The sequence below is a fragment of the Sminthopsis crassicaudata genome, chromosome 4 (genome assembly GCF_048593235.1).
Source record: "Sminthopsis crassicaudata isolate SCR6 chromosome 4, ASM4859323v1, whole genome shotgun sequence".
Classification (NCBI taxonomy): Eukaryota; Metazoa; Chordata; class Mammalia; order Dasyuromorphia; family Dasyuridae; genus Sminthopsis; species Sminthopsis crassicaudata.
In genome coordinates this window covers 285,017,343-285,037,793 of record NC_133620.1, presented here as the reverse complement: position 1 = coordinate 285,037,793, position 20,451 = coordinate 285,017,343, and the positions used below count along the sequence as shown (strand labels likewise).

Here is a 20,451-nt window from a genome sequence, read left to right as displayed (position 1 = left end):
GCTGGCAGGTTAAGTAGGAGCCAGGCTGTGGTGGACCTCAGTATCAAGGAATCAAATTAGATCATATTTGTAAAGCACTTAACATAGTCCCAACTAAAATTCCATCTTTCACAAAAAGTCTTTCTCAACCTCTCTTCATTTTAGTGCCTTTTCTTTCTTGTTTTCTTTTTTCTCCTGCCTATAGTTTGTTTGTATACATTTCTTTGTTGCCTCTCTCATTAGATGATAAACTCCTTGAGAGCAGAAATTGTCTTTTGCTTCTTTTTTTATCCCCATAGCTTAGCACAATGTCTGACGTATAACAGACATTTAATAAATATTGACTAACAGTGCCTGGCATATGATAAACCCTATATTAATGCTATTAATGATCTCAGACACTTACTAGCTGTTTGACCCTGGGCAAGTCACCTCACCCTGTCTGCCTTAGTTTCCTCATTTGTAAAATGAGCTGGAGGAGGAAATGGCAAACCAGTCCATTATCTCTGCCAAGAAAACCCCAAATGAAGTCATAAAGACTTGGGCATGACTTGGATGGACAGATGATGAAGATGATATCGCAAGACTTGAGATATAGGAAATGGGGAGTTATCAAAGGTAGAAATTAGAAAACTTCTTGTGAAAGATACAGTAAAGGAGAAAGGTAGGAGGAGCAGGCTCTAATACTCCCAAGTTTGGCACCCACTTCACTCCCTACCCTATCCATAACACACAGGTCAGGAAGCTAGAGAAATGAAGTCCCCATGCAAGGAACGCAGCACCAGCAGAGATAAGGCAGACTTCTGCAAAAGGAGGAACCAAGCTCTAAGGCAGGGATGCTTAAATGTGCTAAAGTCACGGAACCTTATAAGATTCAGAGCTAAAAAGGCTCACTCAGTCTAATCCTCTCATTTTACATGCAATCTTTAGTCTGGAACCCTCCCAAATCTAAGTTAAACTACACAGTATTTAATCTCAGGAATCTTTTAAAAAGAATAAAGTCCTTTATTATAGTATAAAATATATTCACACAGACATCTAGGCCAGGGCATGGGGGAACAGGGGCAAGAAAAGAGAGGTTCAAAAAGAAACATACCACCAGGTTTCACTTCCCAATGTGGGAAGGATCCACCTGAATTTCAGTTGCCAGAAGAAGGGGTATATTCATCCCTGGAGCATAGATCTGGAGCATCAGTGGTGATGGTCCTCAAGTCATATAAGAGAAATAGTGGTCAACAATGAAACTTCCAATAAGCTGCCGCCTTAAAATCTGCCATATCTTCTCATGTATGCTAACCCATGTCTAGGTCTCTATAGTGGATAAAACCTTCTCATGCAAGCACTCAGAAAAACAATGTATATAAGATGGGATAGGCCTTATTTTACTTCAAAGAAAATATAGAAAATACAGAGGACACCCTGGAATCAATAAAAATCAAGACACTCCCCTTTCTACTGGTTCTATGCCATCAGAGTAATTCATCATAATAGCAGAGGACAAAGTCCAGGTATGCTTCCTTACTTTAGAGCTCAGTCCCTTGCTAACCCCCTCTCTCTGGGGTCATCTCCTTTAACCTTGGTCTAGGAACTTTTGTCACCTATTCAGAAAGCTGGGGTTTGGGGACTTCTATCCCTGAGCAGAAATGTTTGTACTGGAGCTAGCTCGGACCAGTTTCTAAAAGCTAACTGCTAAAATTTTCAGTGTGAGTATTTATACTTCAGATATTGGCAAGCTACAAATCAGGGATCAACTTATTGTTTTGTTGACTTTAGAAAGTGATGGAGAAAAACTTTAAAGTATGTCCTTTGTTCAATTTTTTCTTCAGAGAGCCTGTTATTAAACATTTACCAGCACATCCCCCTAGATGAGACCTTACTTTCTTTTGAAATCCCCGAATATTTTGCCCTTCCTCATAGCAGTGAAGAAAGCAGTTGAGCGTCGTGAACAAGACTGGACTTGGAATCGGAAAGCCAAAGGCTGAAATTCTGTCTCAGACCTAGCTGCAGCATCTTAAGCCACTTCTTTAACCTCTCTCCATCACAGTTGTCTCATCTGTAAACTGGGGGTAAAAATAGCACTGACCTCACAGGGTGTTGTATAGATCCAATGAGATAATATTTGTACAGTGCTCTGAGAATCTTAAAGCTCTATATAAATGTCCGTTGTTATTCTTCACTTTCTGTCTTATATTGTATCTGTGTCCCTGCCTATCTGATCTTCTCTACGAAGCTATTAAACTCAGTTAGAGAAGGAATGTTTCTTAATAACTTACACCTATGTTAAATTTAACACAGACTTTTGAAGTTAAGTGATACTATTAGTAACCTAACTTTACTGATGAAAAAATTGAGTCTCAGAGAAATGGAGTTAGTGATAGATTTGAACTCATACCTTATAATTTCTAATGCTATGCCCTTTCCATTCCAACTCACTGACTCCTAAAAAATGTTCTAATGCTCTGTGATCTTCTCTACGCCCACTAATCTATCAATCAATCAACACTGTTTTAAGGGCCTGTGTGATAGAATGGTAGACAATGGAAATATAAGGGCATAAATGGCATACCTGCCCTCAAGGAGGTTATATTCTATGGGAGAAACAACATGTCCATAAATAAGCATGTATAAAATATACATAAAACAAATACAAGGTAAACTGGGGAATTAGTCAATAAGCTTTCATTAAGCATCTACTATGTATCAGGTACTGTGCTAACTGCTGAGTTGGAGGAAGAGAAATCGGGAAAAACTTTATGTGTGAGGGAGAGCTTGAGCTGGCCAGTGAGAGCACAACCACTAGGACCATGGCAGCATCTTCGACCCATGTGGACTTCAGAGTACATACACAGATATTCTATATATGTTTCCTATTCATTTGCCAAGGGTTAAAAAAAAAAAGTCTCTTCAGCAAGCTGCTGAGCTGGAACTGAACGTACATATATAAAAGATCCCCAACTCTCTCATTCCCAGCAGTTACCCAAGCCAGGATTTCTATAAACTTCTGAGATAATGGCATTAACATTCTCTTACTGCCTGCTATGCAGGACTCCACCTATGGTGCCTTAATTTCTTTTCCCCTTTTCATTTGTTCCTTCCTGCTCTTGGATGAAGTATTGGAGACTGACCCAGGCTAGGCTACAACTTTGCAAGCTTCCATAGGTCAGTCTATAGTCCATGACAGAGTTTGCTCCAGCTAATCCAGGTAAGGAGTCAGCAAGGTCCTGGAATAGTCATTATATTCTACTGAATTCAGAAAACAACTTTGTCCATAAGAACCTGTGAGAGTTGAAAGTTTCAAAGAACAAGCAATCAGAAAGAAAGCTCTGCTCAGAGAGAAGCAAAAGGTAGATTCGGATTCAACAATAAATCAGACTAAACATCCAAAACCTATTTGTGCAAGCTAATCAGTACCACAAGCTCAGTGGGGCAAACATTTTTGAGAAGCTGTTTTTAAGTCTGAGCTTACTCTCCCCAGGAAGCTGGATGGCATAGGAGACAGTGTGCCTCCCATTAAACTGATTGTGTTTGTACTTTCATTCTTGCTATATTTTCTCAGTAAATACTCCTTTGTTAAACCTAATTGTTGTTCATTGGTTAAGTGAAACTGAGGAGTTTATCACTGGGTCAATCAATGACATAGGGAAGATACTGTGAATGGAGATTGATAATCGTTGTTAGAGGATCAGGAGGGTGATGTCTTTACTTGCATGTGGATTGGATCTAAACAGAGCTGTACAAAATCATCAGCCTCACTCTCTCCTCCACAGTCATTGGAACCCAGTAGCAAGATGTGGATCAAAATAGAGTTAGTTAGAGATGGCCATGGATGCAATGGGAGGCCTTGGCCTTTTTAAGTTAAGTTCTTTTCCAGGTCTCAGTTTGTGATTAAGGCTAGGTAAGAACTGAGGTTAAAGTGGCCTACATTGCCTCCAAAAAAGCATCAATCAGGAAAGAAAAGGCTCTGTTCCAGCCAGAACAGAAACAATTGTTATTTACACTCACTCTGAGCCATCAAAACCCAAACAATGAGCAAGTGAAGCTTGGGCTGGAACGTACTTTTGACCAATGATTTCTTGAAATATGTCTGGAAAATCAGGTTTTGATCAAACCTATTGGGAATCAAATGGAGCTACCTGACTGTGCTTTTAAACTCAGATCACTCTGGCACTCACTGATAGATGATGGAGAGAGCAAAAGGGTGTGTGTGAAGGGGGTATAGCAGATGGCATTTGAAGATTCACTTCAAGAATACCCCTTACATTCCTGAGGAGATAGAGCTCACTATGTGGGCACTTGACTTTGTTAGTCCAAGTGGAAACTGAAATAAAGATCCGGAAAGTCTTATAATTTACAAAGGAAGTAAAGGATTCTCAAAGGAATAAGTAAGGAAAAAGGGCATTCCAGACATGGAATACAGAATCTGCAAAAGTATGGAGATTGCAAAAAAATAAAATAAAATAAAGAGCTGAATTGATTTGGGAATATCTGAGACCCTTGGGAATACCCCTAGAAGACACTGGGGATATCCTTAGAAGATCTGGGGAAACTCTGGCCAAGTCCCTAGGTTATAGCTTTTCCGTTTCTAGCTCCAGCGCCAGATATTCCAAGCTCAGATTTCCTGGGGTCAAAGGGTTCCGAATCAAATGCTATTCCATGGTACTGACCGCAGGCAATAGGGAAGGGGCGGGGGAAGCTCCACTAGAGAAAAGCACGATCTTTTCCTGTATCCCAGTTTGGGTCTCCTGGGCTGTGTCCCTGACTACTGACTTGGCAAATTCTCGATTTACTTGACTTGTTTTTCTCACCTCAGTGAAAGCTGTGCCAGAAAACTGCCTCCACTTTCACAGACCCTGCTGTGTGAGAACATGGGGCTAGAGGAACAGAGGGGAAGGAAGTGCATCAACTCAGGTGGGGAACTATGAACAAAGGAAGGTTTCTGAATTATTTCACTAGCAAAATTAAGGAAGTGGGATGATTTCTATATGTCTTAATTCAACAACGACAACAATTATTTTACTTCAGTCATGTTACCCTGGACTCTGAGGTCCCTTTCAATTTGGAATCCTGGGGATGGCTTGTCCGAGGTCACACAGCTCATAAGTGATAGAGTTAGGTTGGAAGTATAGATTTCCTGATGTTTAGTCCAGTGCTGGAATTAGAATGGGAAAGTATTTAGTGCCCACTATGTGCCAGCCACCATTAAATGCTTGCTGTGTGCAGGGAACCATGCTAAGAGCTTTACAAATATTATCTCAATCGATCCTCACAATAACCCTGCAAGGTACGTTGTTATTATTATCTTCATTTAACAACTAGGCAAACAGAGGTAAAGTGATGGGTCTTGAGACACATTGTTAGAAAGTATTTGAGATTAGATTTGAACTCGAGTCTTTCTCACTCTGGTGCTATATGGTTCTTAATGCTATATGTTATACTAATGCTATACTAATATTATTCTTATACTAAACAAAGATAAGATATCCTCAAGGAGCTTAAAGTTTAATTAGAGTGTTGCTTTCTGAAGTCTCTTCCCTTCCTCTGCTCTCCCTTCCCCACCAAAGACTGCCTTCATCCCTTTCTAGTAAATTAAACTCCTTGAATTCAGCAAATATCTTTTGTTTTGTTTTGTTTTGTTTTGGCATGTCCAGAACTTAGCACAGTGACTAGAGCATAGTAAGTGCTTAATCTATCCATCCATCCATTCCTCTGTCTGTCCAACTATCCATCCATCCATCTGTCCCTCTATCTGTTTATCTCTCTGTCCAGCTAGCCATCCACCCACCCATCTATGTATCTGTCTGTCTGTCTTTCTATCTCTCTATCCACCCATCTATCTACATATGCAGAAACAAAGGTGTTTGGGTATTGTTTAAAGTCAACATGCAGCTCGTGGCACAATGGACAGAACACTGGTTCTGGGGTCAGGAAGATCTGAGTTCAGATCTTGGCCCCAAACACTTACCAGCTATGTGACCTTGGGCAAATGATTTCATTACTGCATGCCTCAGTTTCCCCAATAGTAAAATGGGGGTGATAATAGTACCAAATTCCCAGGAATTGTTTTGAGATACAAATGAGATAGTTGTAAAGTACTTAGCACAATGCCTGGCACATAGTAGGTGCTATGAAAATGTAAATTATCATCATTATTATTATTGACAATAATAATAGTTATTAAATAATTAAATAAGATCACCTCAAGACATAAGGGAGAAGCTATGAAGTATGAGTAAAAGCAGTTATTGCCCACGTAAAACTTATTATTTAATAGGATACAACTATTTGAACGAAAAAGTTGTAGTTTGTGGATCAGGGTTTAGAGGGGTTAACCCCTCTTTATCTCAGAGGACAGTTAGGGGGTGCCATAGTGCATAGCTTCATGAGTTCAAATCTGTCCTCAGACATTCACTAGCTGTGTGACCCTGGGCAAGTCACTTTATCCTGTTATAAGTATGAAACAACTACTGAACCATTGTTACTAGATTTTGTGGAGCTTACAATAATTCGTCTTCCTAACCCTAAGAGACAGGCAGTACAAGTAGAACTCTCCTGTGACCTGTCATTTCATCACTGTGTGGAGCTCCAGGTGAGTATTATTATCCTCATTTTAAAGGTAAAAAGATGGAACCTCAGAGAGGGGCTATGAGTTGTTCAGGGTCTCACAGCCTGATGTCATGGAAAGAGAACTGGACAGTGTGAGACAGGAAACACAGGTTCAGACGCCAATTCTATTATTTATTGTTGTTTATCCTTCATTTTCCAAGAGGACCAATGACACTACAGATGATGTCTTGACTTGCAAGTGGATTGGATTTCAAAGTTGCTCACTCTTTCTTCCTGAGGCATCAAAGTACAGTGACGATAAGTCAGGATGATTGGTGAAGGCCCAGGACATAGTAGATGGCTTTGATGTCTCTGATATCTGACCAAGCTCTGATTGCTCCATAGTCCTTGCTTCAACTGCCTTCATGGTGAATAAATTGTTCTCCTCTGTCCTTCAGCCCATCTGCTGAGGGTGTTTTACTGTGGTATGACCATTGTGCATGCTATGGATGGAGTCGCAGATGACAGTTGGATGAGGATGGACTCCAAAGGGGTGAGCAGCCCTAAAAAGGGCTCAGCAAGCCCTCACACCAGAGATGCTAGTCTTCCCCCAACACCAGATACAGGATTTTAGGATTCCAAGCTGGAAGGTCACCAAAACAATCCCCTCAAGAGAGAGGTGACCAGTCCAAGGTCACACAATAAATAGCAGAAGTGGGATCGTAATGCAAGCCTTCTGACCCCAAAACCAAAACAATTTTTATTATGTCACATTTCCTTTTTCTCTCTCACACACACACATACACATGCCTCCTCACTGTTATAAAAGGTTAAGTTGGACTGTATCATCTTGATATCTCTTCTAGCTCAAGCAATCTTGAATCTAAGATTAAACAATCAATCAATCAGCATCTGTTAAGTACCTAATATCTGCCAGGCATTGAACTAAGCTCTGGGGATGCAAAAAAGAGCAAAAGTCCCTACTCTAGAGGAGCTTACACTCTAATGGGGGAGACAAGGTACAAACAAATATATACAAAGCAAGTAATACACAGGATAAATAGGAAAAAATAACAGAGGGAAGATACTAGAATTAAGAGGAACTGGTGGGTTTCTGCTGAAAGGTAGGATTTTCATTAAAATTTAAAGAAAGCAAGAGAGATCAGTAGTCAGAAAGGAAGAAAGAGAACATTTCAGGCATGGAGAAGAGCCAGAGAAAATGCCTGGAGCCAAGGGATTGACCATCTTGTTTGTAGAGCAACCAGGAAGCCATTATCACCGGATCAGAGTATCAGAGTATGGCAAGGAATAAATTGCAAGAAAACTGGAAAAGTAGGAAGGAGCTAGGTTATAATGACAGAGCACTTTATATTTGATCCTGAAGGTTATAGGAAGCCACTGGAGTTTATTGAGTAGGGGATGGCGTATGACATGGTCAGACATCTGTGCTTTAGAAAAATCACTTTGGTGGTTACGTGGAAGTTGGATTGGAACAGGAAAAGACTTGAGACAAGCAGACCCACCATAGGCTTTTCAATAATTCAGGTATGAATGATGAGGGTCTGTGCCAGGGCAATGGCAGTGTCAGAGGAAAGAAGGGGACATATTCAAGAGGGGTTGCAAAGGGAAAATCAACACTTTGCCACTTATTGGAGATGGAGGAATTCCTCCATTGGAAGCCTGAGGGACTGTAAAGATGGCATTGCCCTCTACAGTAACAGATAAAGCAGGGACAAAAAACTTTAAGGAACAGATAATGAGTTCTGTTTTGAACATATTGAATTAAGATTCTATTAGACATCCAGTTGCAGATGGCTGAAAGACCGTAGGAGTTGCAAGATTGGAGGTCAGCAGAGAGATTGGGGAAGGAAAGGTAGATCTGAGAATAACCAAAATAGAAATGATAATTAAATCCATGGGAGCTATTGAGAGCACCAAGTGAATTAATGTATAGGGAGAAGAGAAGTCCCAGAACAGAACTAAGGGATTATTAAAATTATTTTTGGAGAGTGAAGATTTGGTGGAATGATAAGGGTAGAAATTGGATTGTAAGAGATTAAGAAAAAAATAAGAGAAAGTGATGGCATTTATTAGATGGCCATTTTGAGTTTGCTACAAAAAGCAGAAGAAATATAGCATTATAGTTAGAGGTAACGGGAGATCAAGTGAGGGTTTTTCAGGTTAGGGGAGACCTGGGCATATTTGTAAGCAGTGAATCAGCAGAGAGGAAAGATTGAAGATAAGTGAAAAAGTAGAGATGACAGAAGCAGTTTGTTGAAAGAGACAGACAGGAAGGGATGGGATTACTTGAGCAAGTAGAGACATTGTTTCATTCTGCGGGATGGAGATAAAGGAAGAAATAAAGTTTGAAGGAATCAGAGTGAGAGGAGATGAGGAAGAGAGAGTTCAAGATGAATGGTTTAAAATTGTTCTTTAAAATATAAGGCAACTATCAGATGAGAGGGGAAGGGCAGGGAAGAAATGGGAGGTTTGAGGAGAGATGAAAAGATTTGGAAGAGTGGTTGTGAAGGATAATCAGTTAATTGTTGTTATTTGTCTTTCATTCTCAAAGAAAACCGTGAGGAAGATAATGCCATGACATGCAAGTGAATTGGATTTAAATGAGGGAGGACTGTGCAAGGTCACCTGCCTCACTTTCCCCTCCAGAGCCATCTGGGTCCAGTGGCCAGATACTGGATGACTGGAGATGGCCCTGGATATAGTGGGAGTTCTTGGCCTTTTAAAGCTAGTCTTCAACAGGTCTCGTTTTACTGAAGCCACATCCATTTAGTTTAAGCTGGATAGAAACTGAGACAAAGAATGGCTTCTTTCACTTAGTCAAAAAAATCCAAATAAATAAATCTGGGAGAAGAGACTCTGGATCTCTGGCCAAAACAGAAATGAGTGCTGTTTGCATTCAGTTTTAAGTCAATCGAGTATAGCAGGATTGCCTAGTAGAAGTGAGGGCCCCGTTGAGATTGTGAAACATAAATTTGAAATGGACTCAGAACAGTTATGTGATTTTCTCCACCATCTCCACCATGTATATAGGAGCAAAGGCAATGAATGGTGAGTGATCCAAGGCTAAGGATTGGCTGAACATAATTGTTGATATGATCAAAGGGTTTATTCAAGAGAAGAGGGCAGTACAGAATTGAATTTATGGGGTCAAGAAGAGCAGGACAGTGCAGGGGAGATCAATTGGGAGAAAATTGAGGAGTCAAGAGATGGGAAGTTGTGATGAAGACAAAAAGTAGGGTTTTGTAAAAGAAGGCAAGGGGAGAAGGGAAAAGATGATAGATTATGGTAGGATAAGAGTATTTCAGAATTCTCCAATATAGAGATGATACATTTATGGATGATGGCAAGATCAAAGGTATAACCATCTATGTATGTGACTGAGGTGGGATGGAATTGAGAAGGTTGAAGAATGGAGTGGTTTTGGATATTTGAGGGGGAATCAATATATGCATGTTGGGATCTCCTAGTTTAGGGGCAGGTATTGAAAAGTAGAGAAAAGTAGAGAAAAATTATGAACCAGGTACTGAACTCTTTGAGGATTGACAGCAAGTGATTTGAAAGTCTATAAGCAAGAACTATCAGATTTTTGATTAGATGGCAGGTATGAATGAATAGCATGAACCTCAAAGGAAGAGAGGTAGTAACCTCTCTTGGATGATGGATGAAATTTGAAGGGAGAAATTTATATGGTACTGGGGAGCCAGTAGTCCAACTCTCCTGCCTCAACCAATAAGCCAAGGGAAATGAATGAAGGTGCAGTCAGCACTGAGAAGGATGGCCAAGAAGGTTGTTTCATAAGGGGGAAGGAAGGTTTTAATAGGAGCTAAGATAGAAGGAGTGGGAAAGAAAAAGAGTGAGGACGAAGGGAAGTTTGCTACCTATGGAACAGGCGTTCTAGAGATTACAATAGAATGGCTAAGGAAAGTTAGGGGGAAACAGGGTAGGAGGGTTGAGAGGGATGGGAATGAGGAATCAAGTGGTGAGAGTTGGGGATGAGATCTGGATAATGATCTACAAGGGATCAGAGTCTCTGGGACATGAAGGATTTGATCGGGCGTGAGAATATTCATCACTGAGTGGAAGATACCAGTCCTGCCCTCAAAGGACGGGCACAGCAGGAAATGAGAGGTCTGAAGTCCGAGAGGATTGTCCTTTGCATTACAAGTTTTCCACAGGCCAGTTGAGAGATTGGGCTAACAGCGGGAGGTGGAAAATGCCTTATGCTGTTACAGATGGAAGTGGTTGCTTTGGGTTAGCTGGAGGACACCCAGCTCAGCTCCTCTCCTCAGGGGAAACACTGGGCTCAGCGGGAGAAGGCATAAAGGCACTAGGGCATGGTCTGAGGTTTTCTTACCTAAGGAGGCAGCTCCTTGCTTTGGGGCAAATAAAGAGCCCTTAGGAACCTTTCCTCAGCTCTCTCCCTCTCCTTGCTGCTCCTTCAAGAACATAGAAGGCACCAGGAGCTCAGGACCATAGGACTCTCAGCTAGAGGGAACTCAGAAGTCAACTAGTCCAAAAACCTCATTTTATCGAGGAGGTGAAGGAACTTAACTCATGGCAGAAACCTGGGATTCTGTCTTCAATCCTTTTACCTCTATGAATTACCTAGTAACGCCATCATTCCAGTCTCTTTCTTCTGACTTCTTAGCCAGTGATTCATACAGCTGAACTATACCATTCTGACTATAAGCAAGGGCAGTGTGAGACAGCACAGACTGGAGTTGGCAGGGAAGACTTCATGGAAGAGGTGAGATTGAGCTTAACTGAAGAGAATGGAAAGAACTGGGAGAGAAGCCTGAAAGCAGTCCCAGCCAAGGGTGACTATAAATCGGTTGTGTGGGGGAGACCTATGTGCTTCAGACAGAAAGTGCTTATTTGGGGAATCATGGGCTGATATTTCACATCTCTAGCTTCTGCTTGATAATGAGATGATTATACATCCCCTTCACCTAGAGGAAATCTTGCTATTTATTGGCTACCTACAATTGGCCAAATATTTTTAAGTCCCTGAGTCTCAGTTAATTCCTCTGGAAAATGAGGGTGATAATAATAATACTTACACTACCCATCCCATTGAGTTGTTGTGAGGAAAGCTGTAAATTGTGTATCAGTATACGAGCATGAGCCTTCCAAAAGCTTGCTTTGCATTAAACAACTATTTACAAAAAATTATTTTGGAGGACTCCAACATTTTGCATTTGCAGAAATAATATAATCTCAGAAGAACTGGGCCGATTGTGATTCACTGATGTTATGTTTCTGGAATATAGCCCTACTTCTGTCCAAAACGTCTCTTTCAATACCGGATGCTCAATCAGCAGTATCTCCATAGTAGACTGTAAAAAAAAAAAAAAAAAAAAAAAAAAAAAACAACTGTGACACAGAATTCAGAATATCTGGGTTTGAGTATTTATAAGCAAGCCATAATCCAGACATGATGTACTTCCCTCAACATTTCTACCTCTAAGTATAACCAGAATGGAATGACTTGGACTTTGCCCCAGAATTCTGGTATGAAAGGCACTTTCTTCCCTTGGCAATCTTCTAAATTTTTCAGTTTGCTATCCCCAATCCTCAGGAGTGCCCCAATATAACACTCCCACTGTCCCCCTTTCCAGGATGATTTCTTGGTGCTCCTGAACTGCCAATTTAAGTCTTCTCCAATTCCTTCAGGGGGTTGGAGGGAAACCATAGAACATCATAGTCTGAACATGGTAGCCCTGTTCTGCTACAACCACATCAGAGGCACACTCCCCTCCCCTTGTGCCCCCAACAACTAAATCTGCCCCTGCTCTCTGCCATGAGTTAAGTTCCTTAACCTCCTTCTCTATAAAATGAGGTATTTGGACTAGTTGACTTCTGAGTCCCCTCTAGCTGGGAGTCCTATAAACCTGGGGTCCTGGTCCCTTCTATGTTCTTGAAGAACAAGATAACTCTGCTTAAAATCTTCCTTCAGGAGTCAGCTCAGTCACAACCTTCACAAGAATTCTTTCCCTGTCACTACAGGGTTTCACGTTCCCTTCTTCAAATTATCTTGTGTTTCCTTCCTTGTATCTATGCAGTATCTGCCCATAAGAATGTAAGCTCCTTGAGAATAAGGACAGTCTCATTTTTGTCTCTGTATCCTCAGTATCTCACACAGAGCCTAGAACATGGGTCTGGGTTATGCTGATGTTTGTTGAATTGAATTGTTGAAGTTCAAATCCGGGCTTACTCATTGTTTTTGGAATCTTGTTCTGCCATTTTCAATGGGTCATTTGGTGAATAGATAGCAAAGGCTTCATAATTAGTAGAGCTGGAATTGAGTCCCAGTGCTAAAATTAATCAAATATCTAACCTTCCCAGCCCTTATTTTTCTCCTCTGCAAAATAGTAGAGAGAAGCAGAGTGGTCTCTAAGACCCCTGTAAGTTCTGACATTCTGTGATACGCAGCTTAGCACTCTGGATATGTAAGTTATTGTTATCTTCCGTAAAAAGGGGAATAATATTTGCACGACCTACCTCAGAGAGATGATGTGAAACAAGCATTGTGTAAACGTGAATTGTCAGCTAATAACATTGCTAAAACATCAGAGTAGGGAGCCCCACGGTGTGACGCAGGCTTGCCTTGGCTCTGACCTTCACCCCATTGTCCTTCCTCAAATACTTTGTCAACAGTCCAAACCAGTCATGGCTTTCAACATACAACTAGTTATCTTTTCTTTCAAGGGAAACTCTGCAAGAGATGATCCTGCCCAGATAAAAGTTAAAAGTAGCTCCCTGTTTCAGGGTGCGTGGTGGGCCAGAGTGTCTTATTGAATTGCTTTGATCTTGAAGAAGAAGTGGGGGTAGGATGGCCTTTTCGATCAACCACCATTTAACTATTGTTGTTCCTAGTTCTTATCACAGAACTAGCATATGTGCCTTTTACGCTACTACATGAAGCTAGAAAACCAAAGATAGACACCATCAACTTTGTGACAGGGCAGTAGCTGATTGATCTCCACACATCCAAGGTTGCCCCTCTGGCCATTAGACTTGGTTAACTTAAGGGTCATCTCTAACAAATCCATCCCTAGCAACATCAGCAGTGAACAATGAAAGAAATCTGAGCTCACCCTTCACCCCCTTGTTCTACAACTGAGTAAACTGAGGCCCAGAGAGTGAAGTGCCCTGCCCAATGGTATACAAGTAATAAGTGGCAAAGCCAGTTTGAGTGGATTCTCATAAGTGCTCATTACTACCTTTCATTGGGGGAATCATCAATTCCACAAACCCCTAACGAGACACAAACTCTTTAGTATTGGTATCCTTTATTGATCAATTATGAATAAAAAATATAGGCTAATGGAATATCAAAAAGATGACACTGGATTGCCAGTTTGGGGAATCTTGTCCTGCCATTTTCAGTGAATTGTCTGTTACATCAGCAGCAAATATCTGGCAAACAGAAAGGGGAAAAATCCTTGATTCTAGCAATGGGATTGAATTCTGACTCCCAACATTTATTAACCATCTGAGTTTGAATGAGTCCTCTCTTCCAAGTCTTACTTAAAATGGTGGGGAGAAGTGGACATCTAACTGCCTTGTTGGTCACATCTTCATAAAGGCTTTGAAAATGATATTGGACAGAGCATCCAAATGTAGTTATGGATGCCTATACAAGGCCATCGCTACATCTTTTAGCTGGACATTCTCTCAACAGCTTTGATTGCCGAAACTGGCCCTGGCTACATTTTCTATTGCATTAGTCAGTTAAAAGGTAAAGGAATATTCTTTTACAAGACAGATCACATTAATAGGCCACTTATTTCAAAGTTGCATAATGTCAGGCCTGGTCTATAACTTTAAAATTCCATGACTCCATGTTTCCTATAGGGTCTCTATCATCTCCCCCCAATCTACTTGTTCCATCTTATTTCCTATCACTTCAGTCAAGTTGTCCTCATGGTATCATAAGTAAGAAAGGTATTTCTGATTCCTCCAGATACCAGTGCCTCCTCCCAAAATTACTTTTTCTTTCACATGATTGTTTTGTTTTTAATCACTCAATAAGCACCTACTATGTCCCAGGCACTGTATTAAGCTCTAATCTTACAAAGAAAGACAAAGACAGTTCCTGCTTTCGAAGAGCTTACAGTCTAATGGAAAAAAACACAGATAAACAACTAGGTACCAACGAGATATAGATACAGATAACATACATTGAGAGAATCCTAGAGAAAAGGCTCTAGCATCAAAGGGAATTGGACCAGACTTCCTATGGAAAGTAGGATTTTAGCTGAGCCTTGAAGGAAGCTGGGAAAGTCAGGAGGTGGAGAGGAAGACAGAGAATATTTGGAGCACCTCCCATAATACCGAGTACCGAGATCTAAGAAATGCTAGTTCACTGATTGAAATTTTTGGACTCCCAGTCTACTCTACACCACCATCTCCCTCCACTGCCAGTTTCTAAGAAGAAAAACAACTCGATTGAAATAAGAAACAATCTATTTTCCAGGCTTGCAGAAAACAAAGGACATCCTGGGAGTTATTTATATCAGCTCTTATTTCATCCACCTGCCCTCCACCCCATACATTCTGCATTTCTCAGCTAGGAAGCCAGAGAGACCCTAAGGCATCCAGAGAGCAGGTTTTTAATCATCTAGACTGTGGGACTTGGAGGAAGAACAGGGTGAGTCTGATGCAAGAGAGACTGTAACTTTGCTTGGCTGTGGGAAGGATGGAGACCAGGTGGAACAGAAGAGAAAGCCAGCTAGGTAAGAAGACAGTGTAGGAGGTAAACAAAGGCTACTGGTCCAAAAGTCAGAGGCATCCCAAGATCTGGGACAAGTGATAGAGGATCAGGGTGAAAGGCAGAAGAGGGACAAGATATGCAAGTCTATGAATTTAAGAGTTTAAGTAAGGATAGAGTCCTTAATTTATGGGTGAGATTAGCTAATAAATAAATAAAATAACTAATATTTAGACCATGCTTTAAGGTTTGCAAAGCATTTTACTTACATACATTATCTTGCTGGATCCTTTTAACCTCTTATAGTAAAAATTATTATTCCCATTTTACAGATAAGGAAACTGAGGCTAAGAGGTTAATGACCTTTCCAGAAGGCCACATAGCTAAATTAGTGTCCTAAGGCAAAATTTGCATTTAGGTCTTTCTCTCAATTGATCAATCAACATTTATTAAATATCTACTATGTGCCAGAGACTGTGCTAAGCTCAGAAAATATAAAAAGAGAGGAAACATAGTACCTGTCCTCAAGGAACTTACAATCTAACAGGGGAGACAATATGCAAATAAGTATGTATAAACAAGCTATGTTTATAGGATAAATAGGAAATGAATAACAGAGAAGTGATAACTGAGAATTGTGGAAGGCTTTCTATGAGAAGCCAGGAAGATCAATAGTTGGAGCAGAGGAGAATGAGCTTTCTAGGCATGAGGAACAGGTAGAGAGAATGCCTGGAGCTAAGATAAGGCCTTAACCTTAAAACACCCAGCAGGTCAACAATGTCACTGAATTGAAAAGTGTATGTCGCTCTATCTTCAAACCATGCTGGCTGCTCCCTGGGCCATCAGGCCACAAAAAATTCAGAAAGATCCTGCCCCAGAAATTATCCTGAGTTCTGATAAGATAAACTTTGTACTTATTTCCCTCCTCTTCACTGCCCACCCACCTCGAAACTACTGCTTGAACCTAAGTCCTCTCCAAAGATAACTTAGACTTTACCCTTGGAACCACCCTAGGCTGATACAGGTGAGTATTCACCTTTTCTTGCCCTGATTCATTCCCCAGCATCTCCAACACATGCTCCAGTGTGTGTGAACTCCCTCATTGCTACTTTGCAAATTCTCCCTAGTGTAGTTTTCTCCCATTTGAATGTCATTTTCATTGAGGACACAAGTTGTCTGGCTTTGCTTTTATTTGCATCCTCAGCACTTAGCATTGTACCTGTGATTATCATAGTATTTGGTAAGCACTTGATAAATGTTCTTTTATTTATCTATCTATCTAGATATAGATATAGATTAACTATATAACTCATCTAATTGCTTCTCACAGGAAACTCCTCTTGGAATTACAGAATTTAGGGTTGGAAAGGACTTACTTGGGAGAAATCCAATCCAGTCCAAATCAGAGAGAGAACCCCATCCCCCAATCTCTGCAGGAGGAATTAGGAAATATCTCCTTAAAGAGGCCAAGGAACCTTCCAGGACATCATCAAGAAGCAGCTCAGAATAAGGGTAATATGTTTCCAGAGATCACAGATTTAAAATGGAAAAGGACATCAGTGATCATCTACTGTTAATTACTCTTTATTTTTACAGAGGAAGAGATCTGGGAAGGTCAAGCAGACTTGGCCAAGGTTACACACATGTGGACACATAGGTGGTTCCCTGATTCCTGAGCCTTTCCTGACACACCATGCTGGCTCCACAGGAGAAAGTAAGTCAGGAATGGAGAACTGTAACTTGCAAAGAACCTACTGAAAGGAAGATGGCAGATGGCATGGGGATGTCATCCCGAAGTCTAGAAAAAAGAGAACTGAAGATAGAGAATGTTTGGGGGCCGGGCATTGTAGCACAAGTTATAATCCCCCAACTGGGGGAGGTTAAGGATAATGTTCCTTAATCTTGGCAGTTCTGAACCAGGCCTGCTACTGATCCCAGCTAGTCTAAGTTGACCCAGTGTCCACACTGAGTCTGGAAAACTATGATTAGACCCAGGATTGGAGGGCTCTCAGGCTTCTTAAGGAGAGATGAACAGGCCTGAGCTAGAAAAACAGAGCAGGTTAAAGATTGGATACCAACAAATCAGTATGAAGAATGGGCTGATGAGTGGCCACTGCACTTCTAGCCTAAGACAGGGATATCCAGTCTCAAAACAAGAGAGACAGACAAACATACATAGACAGAAACAGACAGCCGGCAAGAGACAGAGATAGAGACTGAGAGAGACAAAAAGTCAGAGAGATCGAGAGACAAAAGGAAGGAGACAAAAACAAAAATAGGGACAGAGACACAAAGATAGAGAAAAAAGAGACAAAAAAAAAAAGACAGAGAGAAACAGAAGGAAACAGACAGAAAGACAAACTCAGCCAACCCAGAGACAGAGATACAGAGAAAGGGAGACAGAAAGAGACACACACACAAAAGATTAAAACAGAGGCAGAGACAGAACAAAGACAAACATAGACAGATATAGAGGGAAACAGTAAGAAAGAGACAGAGACTGAGATAGAAACAGAGACACAGGTGACAAGACAGAAACAGAAACATAAAGACAAAACAGATAATGGAGAGACAGAGACAGAAATAGAAAGAGCAACAGAGACACAGAAAGAGAGTCAGAGAAAGAAAGAAATAGAAACAGAGACGTGGAGACAGAGAAACACAAGAGAGAGAAAGAGAGACAGAGACAGGAGGGAAGAGAGAGAGAGGGAAGGTGAGAGGGAAGGAAGGAGAGAAAGAAAGAAAGAGAGAGAGGAGAGAGAGAAAGTATTGGTGGGATGTCTCCATCACTGTCCCATTGAGGGGGGGGGCTCTAACTGCTGGCACAGGGAAGTTTTTCTGACTATGTGGCAGGTGTATCCTGCAGTGGAGAACGGTGATTCATCAGACTTGTTGCAAAGATCCCTTAAGACACCTGACTCCCTTTGCCCTAATTCTAGACTCATTAAGCAACTTTGAGGGATTAATCAGATTTCCCAGGCACCTTGATACTTGGAGGAGGTACCTGGCCAGGAGACACCAGGACTGCGGTCTGGGTAGCAGCAGGTATGGCCCACTTCATAAACGAGTAAATTGGTTCTCTGACTTATTAATTTGTTTTGTGTGAATTGAGAAGGGTGAGGCGCCCAGCCAGAAACAACCAAGCAGACCCTATGATTATTTGTGATTATTGTTAATAACAACAATAATAATAATCCACCAAAGCCTTCCTCCTATGTCTTATCATGCTATCAAGGTGACCCTGTGTTCTTTAAGGCTATCCTGGTGGAACACAAGTCCCGACAGGCACTACCATAGAAAGATTTCCAGCCCTGGCCCAGGGACAGACAATGAGTCTATCATACTAGGACCAGACTAACTAGGTAAGTAGGGACTAGCACGAGGACCCTAACTACCAAATGATGAATATTGTTTTTAGAGAAACATATGAAACCATTTACTAAGTCATGATGTGTGTGTGTGTGTGTGTGTTGGGATTTGTTATGTTGATGGAGGAAGGACCCACATGAATGAAATTATACATCTTTTGAAGTAATAATAATGAACAACAATGTTTTCCTTATAAAGTACTATCCACTTTTGATCTTTTCCCCTGGCCTGTGAAGAGGGTAAGTCATGAGAAAGCAGACCTAGAATTCCAAGGAAACTGGTAGAGATCACCTGGTCTAATCCCTTCATTTTACATAACAGAGAAACTGAGACCCAGAACTACTAAGCGATTTGCCCAAAGTTGCCCAGATAATAAGTGAAAGAGCTAGAATTCAAATTCAGTATTCTACTGGGAAATAAGTATAAACTGTGAGCACTGTTTTGTTTTGTTTTGTTTTGTTTTGTTTTGTTTTTCTTCCCAGGTTATTTTTAGCTTCCGAATATAATCCTTCCTTTGCAACAACAACAACAAAATGCCGTTCTGCACATATATATTGTACCTAGGATATACTATAAGATATTTAATATGTATGGGAATGCCTGCCATCTAGGGGAGGAGGTGGAGGGAAGGAGGGGAAAAATTCGGAACAGAAGGGAGTACAAGGGATAATGTTGTAAAAAAAAAAAAAATTACCTATGAATATGTACTGTCAAAGAAAATGTTATAATTATAAAAATTAATTTAAAAAATTCAAATTCAGTGTTCTATATATAATTATCATCATTTTCCAGATATGAAAACTTACCCAAGTAAAATAGCTCAAGATTGTTTCTTTTTTTTTTCTATATCCTCATCCCTTAACACAGTGACTGATAAGTAGCTAAAATTTAGAAAGCACTTTAAAGATATTGTCTCATTTTATCCCTACAACAAATCTGAATGGTATATGCTATTAAATTCTCCATTATAAAATAAGGAAAGTAAGACAGCAATTCAGTGAATTGTTCAAGATCACATAGCTAGAAAGTGTTGGAAGTGACATTTGAACTCTGGTCTTCTTGACTCCAGGCCCAGCTCCCTATTCATGCACAATCCTAGGTGCCTATGAGTCAGGTATTAAACATTTACTAAATACATACCTACTTTTCTGACACTGTGCTAAACACTGGGAATATAAGAAGAGGCAAAAGTCAATCCCTGCCTTCCAGGAATTCACAATCTAATGGGAAAAACAACATGCCAACAAAAATAGACAAAGCAAACCATAGTCAGGATAAATGGGAAATAATTAACAGAGGGAAAATACTAGAATTGAAGAGGGCATCCTATAGATCAGAATATCTTAAACTTTTTCCACTCATAATCCCTTTTAGCCTGAGAAATTTTAATGAAACCCCCGGTATATAGGTATATAAATTAAGTGTACATATCAAACATTTACTGATAATAAATCATAATTTCATAGCCCCCACATTTAGTTATAAGATCCTATATGGGGTCACAACTCACAGTTTAAGAAGTTCTGCTGTAAATTTGGAACTATGCCCAAAAGGCTATAAAGCTGTGCATTCCCTTTGATCCAGCAGTGTTACTACTGGGTTTATATCCCAAAGAGATCTTAAAGGAAGGAAAAGGATCCACATGTGCAAAAATATTTGTGACAGCCCTTTTTGTGGAGGCTAGGAATTGGAAATTGAGTGGATGCCCATCAACTAAAGAATGGTTGAATAAGTTATAGTATATGAATGTAATGAAATATTATTGTTCTATAAGAAATGATGAGCAGGCTGGTTTCAGAAAAGCCTGGAAAAACTTACACAAACTG

The 20,451-nt window shown here is 40.5% G+C and overlaps 1 long non-coding RNA gene across 3 annotated transcripts; it reads left to right on the top strand.

Annotated features, from left to right (window-relative positions):
- The first annotated feature begins 4,801 nt into the window (after positions 1-4,801).
- On the top strand, positions 4,802-19,231 carry LOC141541274 (uncharacterized). 3 transcript variants are annotated; one of them, XR_012481722.1, is made up of 5 exons: positions 4,802-4,887; positions 16,587-16,768; positions 16,853-16,970; positions 18,512-18,618; positions 19,108-19,231. It is a non-coding gene; the product is annotated as an uncharacterized LOC141541274 (long non-coding RNA). The 3 variants fall into 3 exon arrangements; XR_012481723.1 differs by having other exon boundaries at positions 18,492-18,618; XR_012481724.1 differs by lacking the exon at positions 18,512-18,618.
- Positions 19,232-20,451: the final 1,220 nt, after the last annotated feature.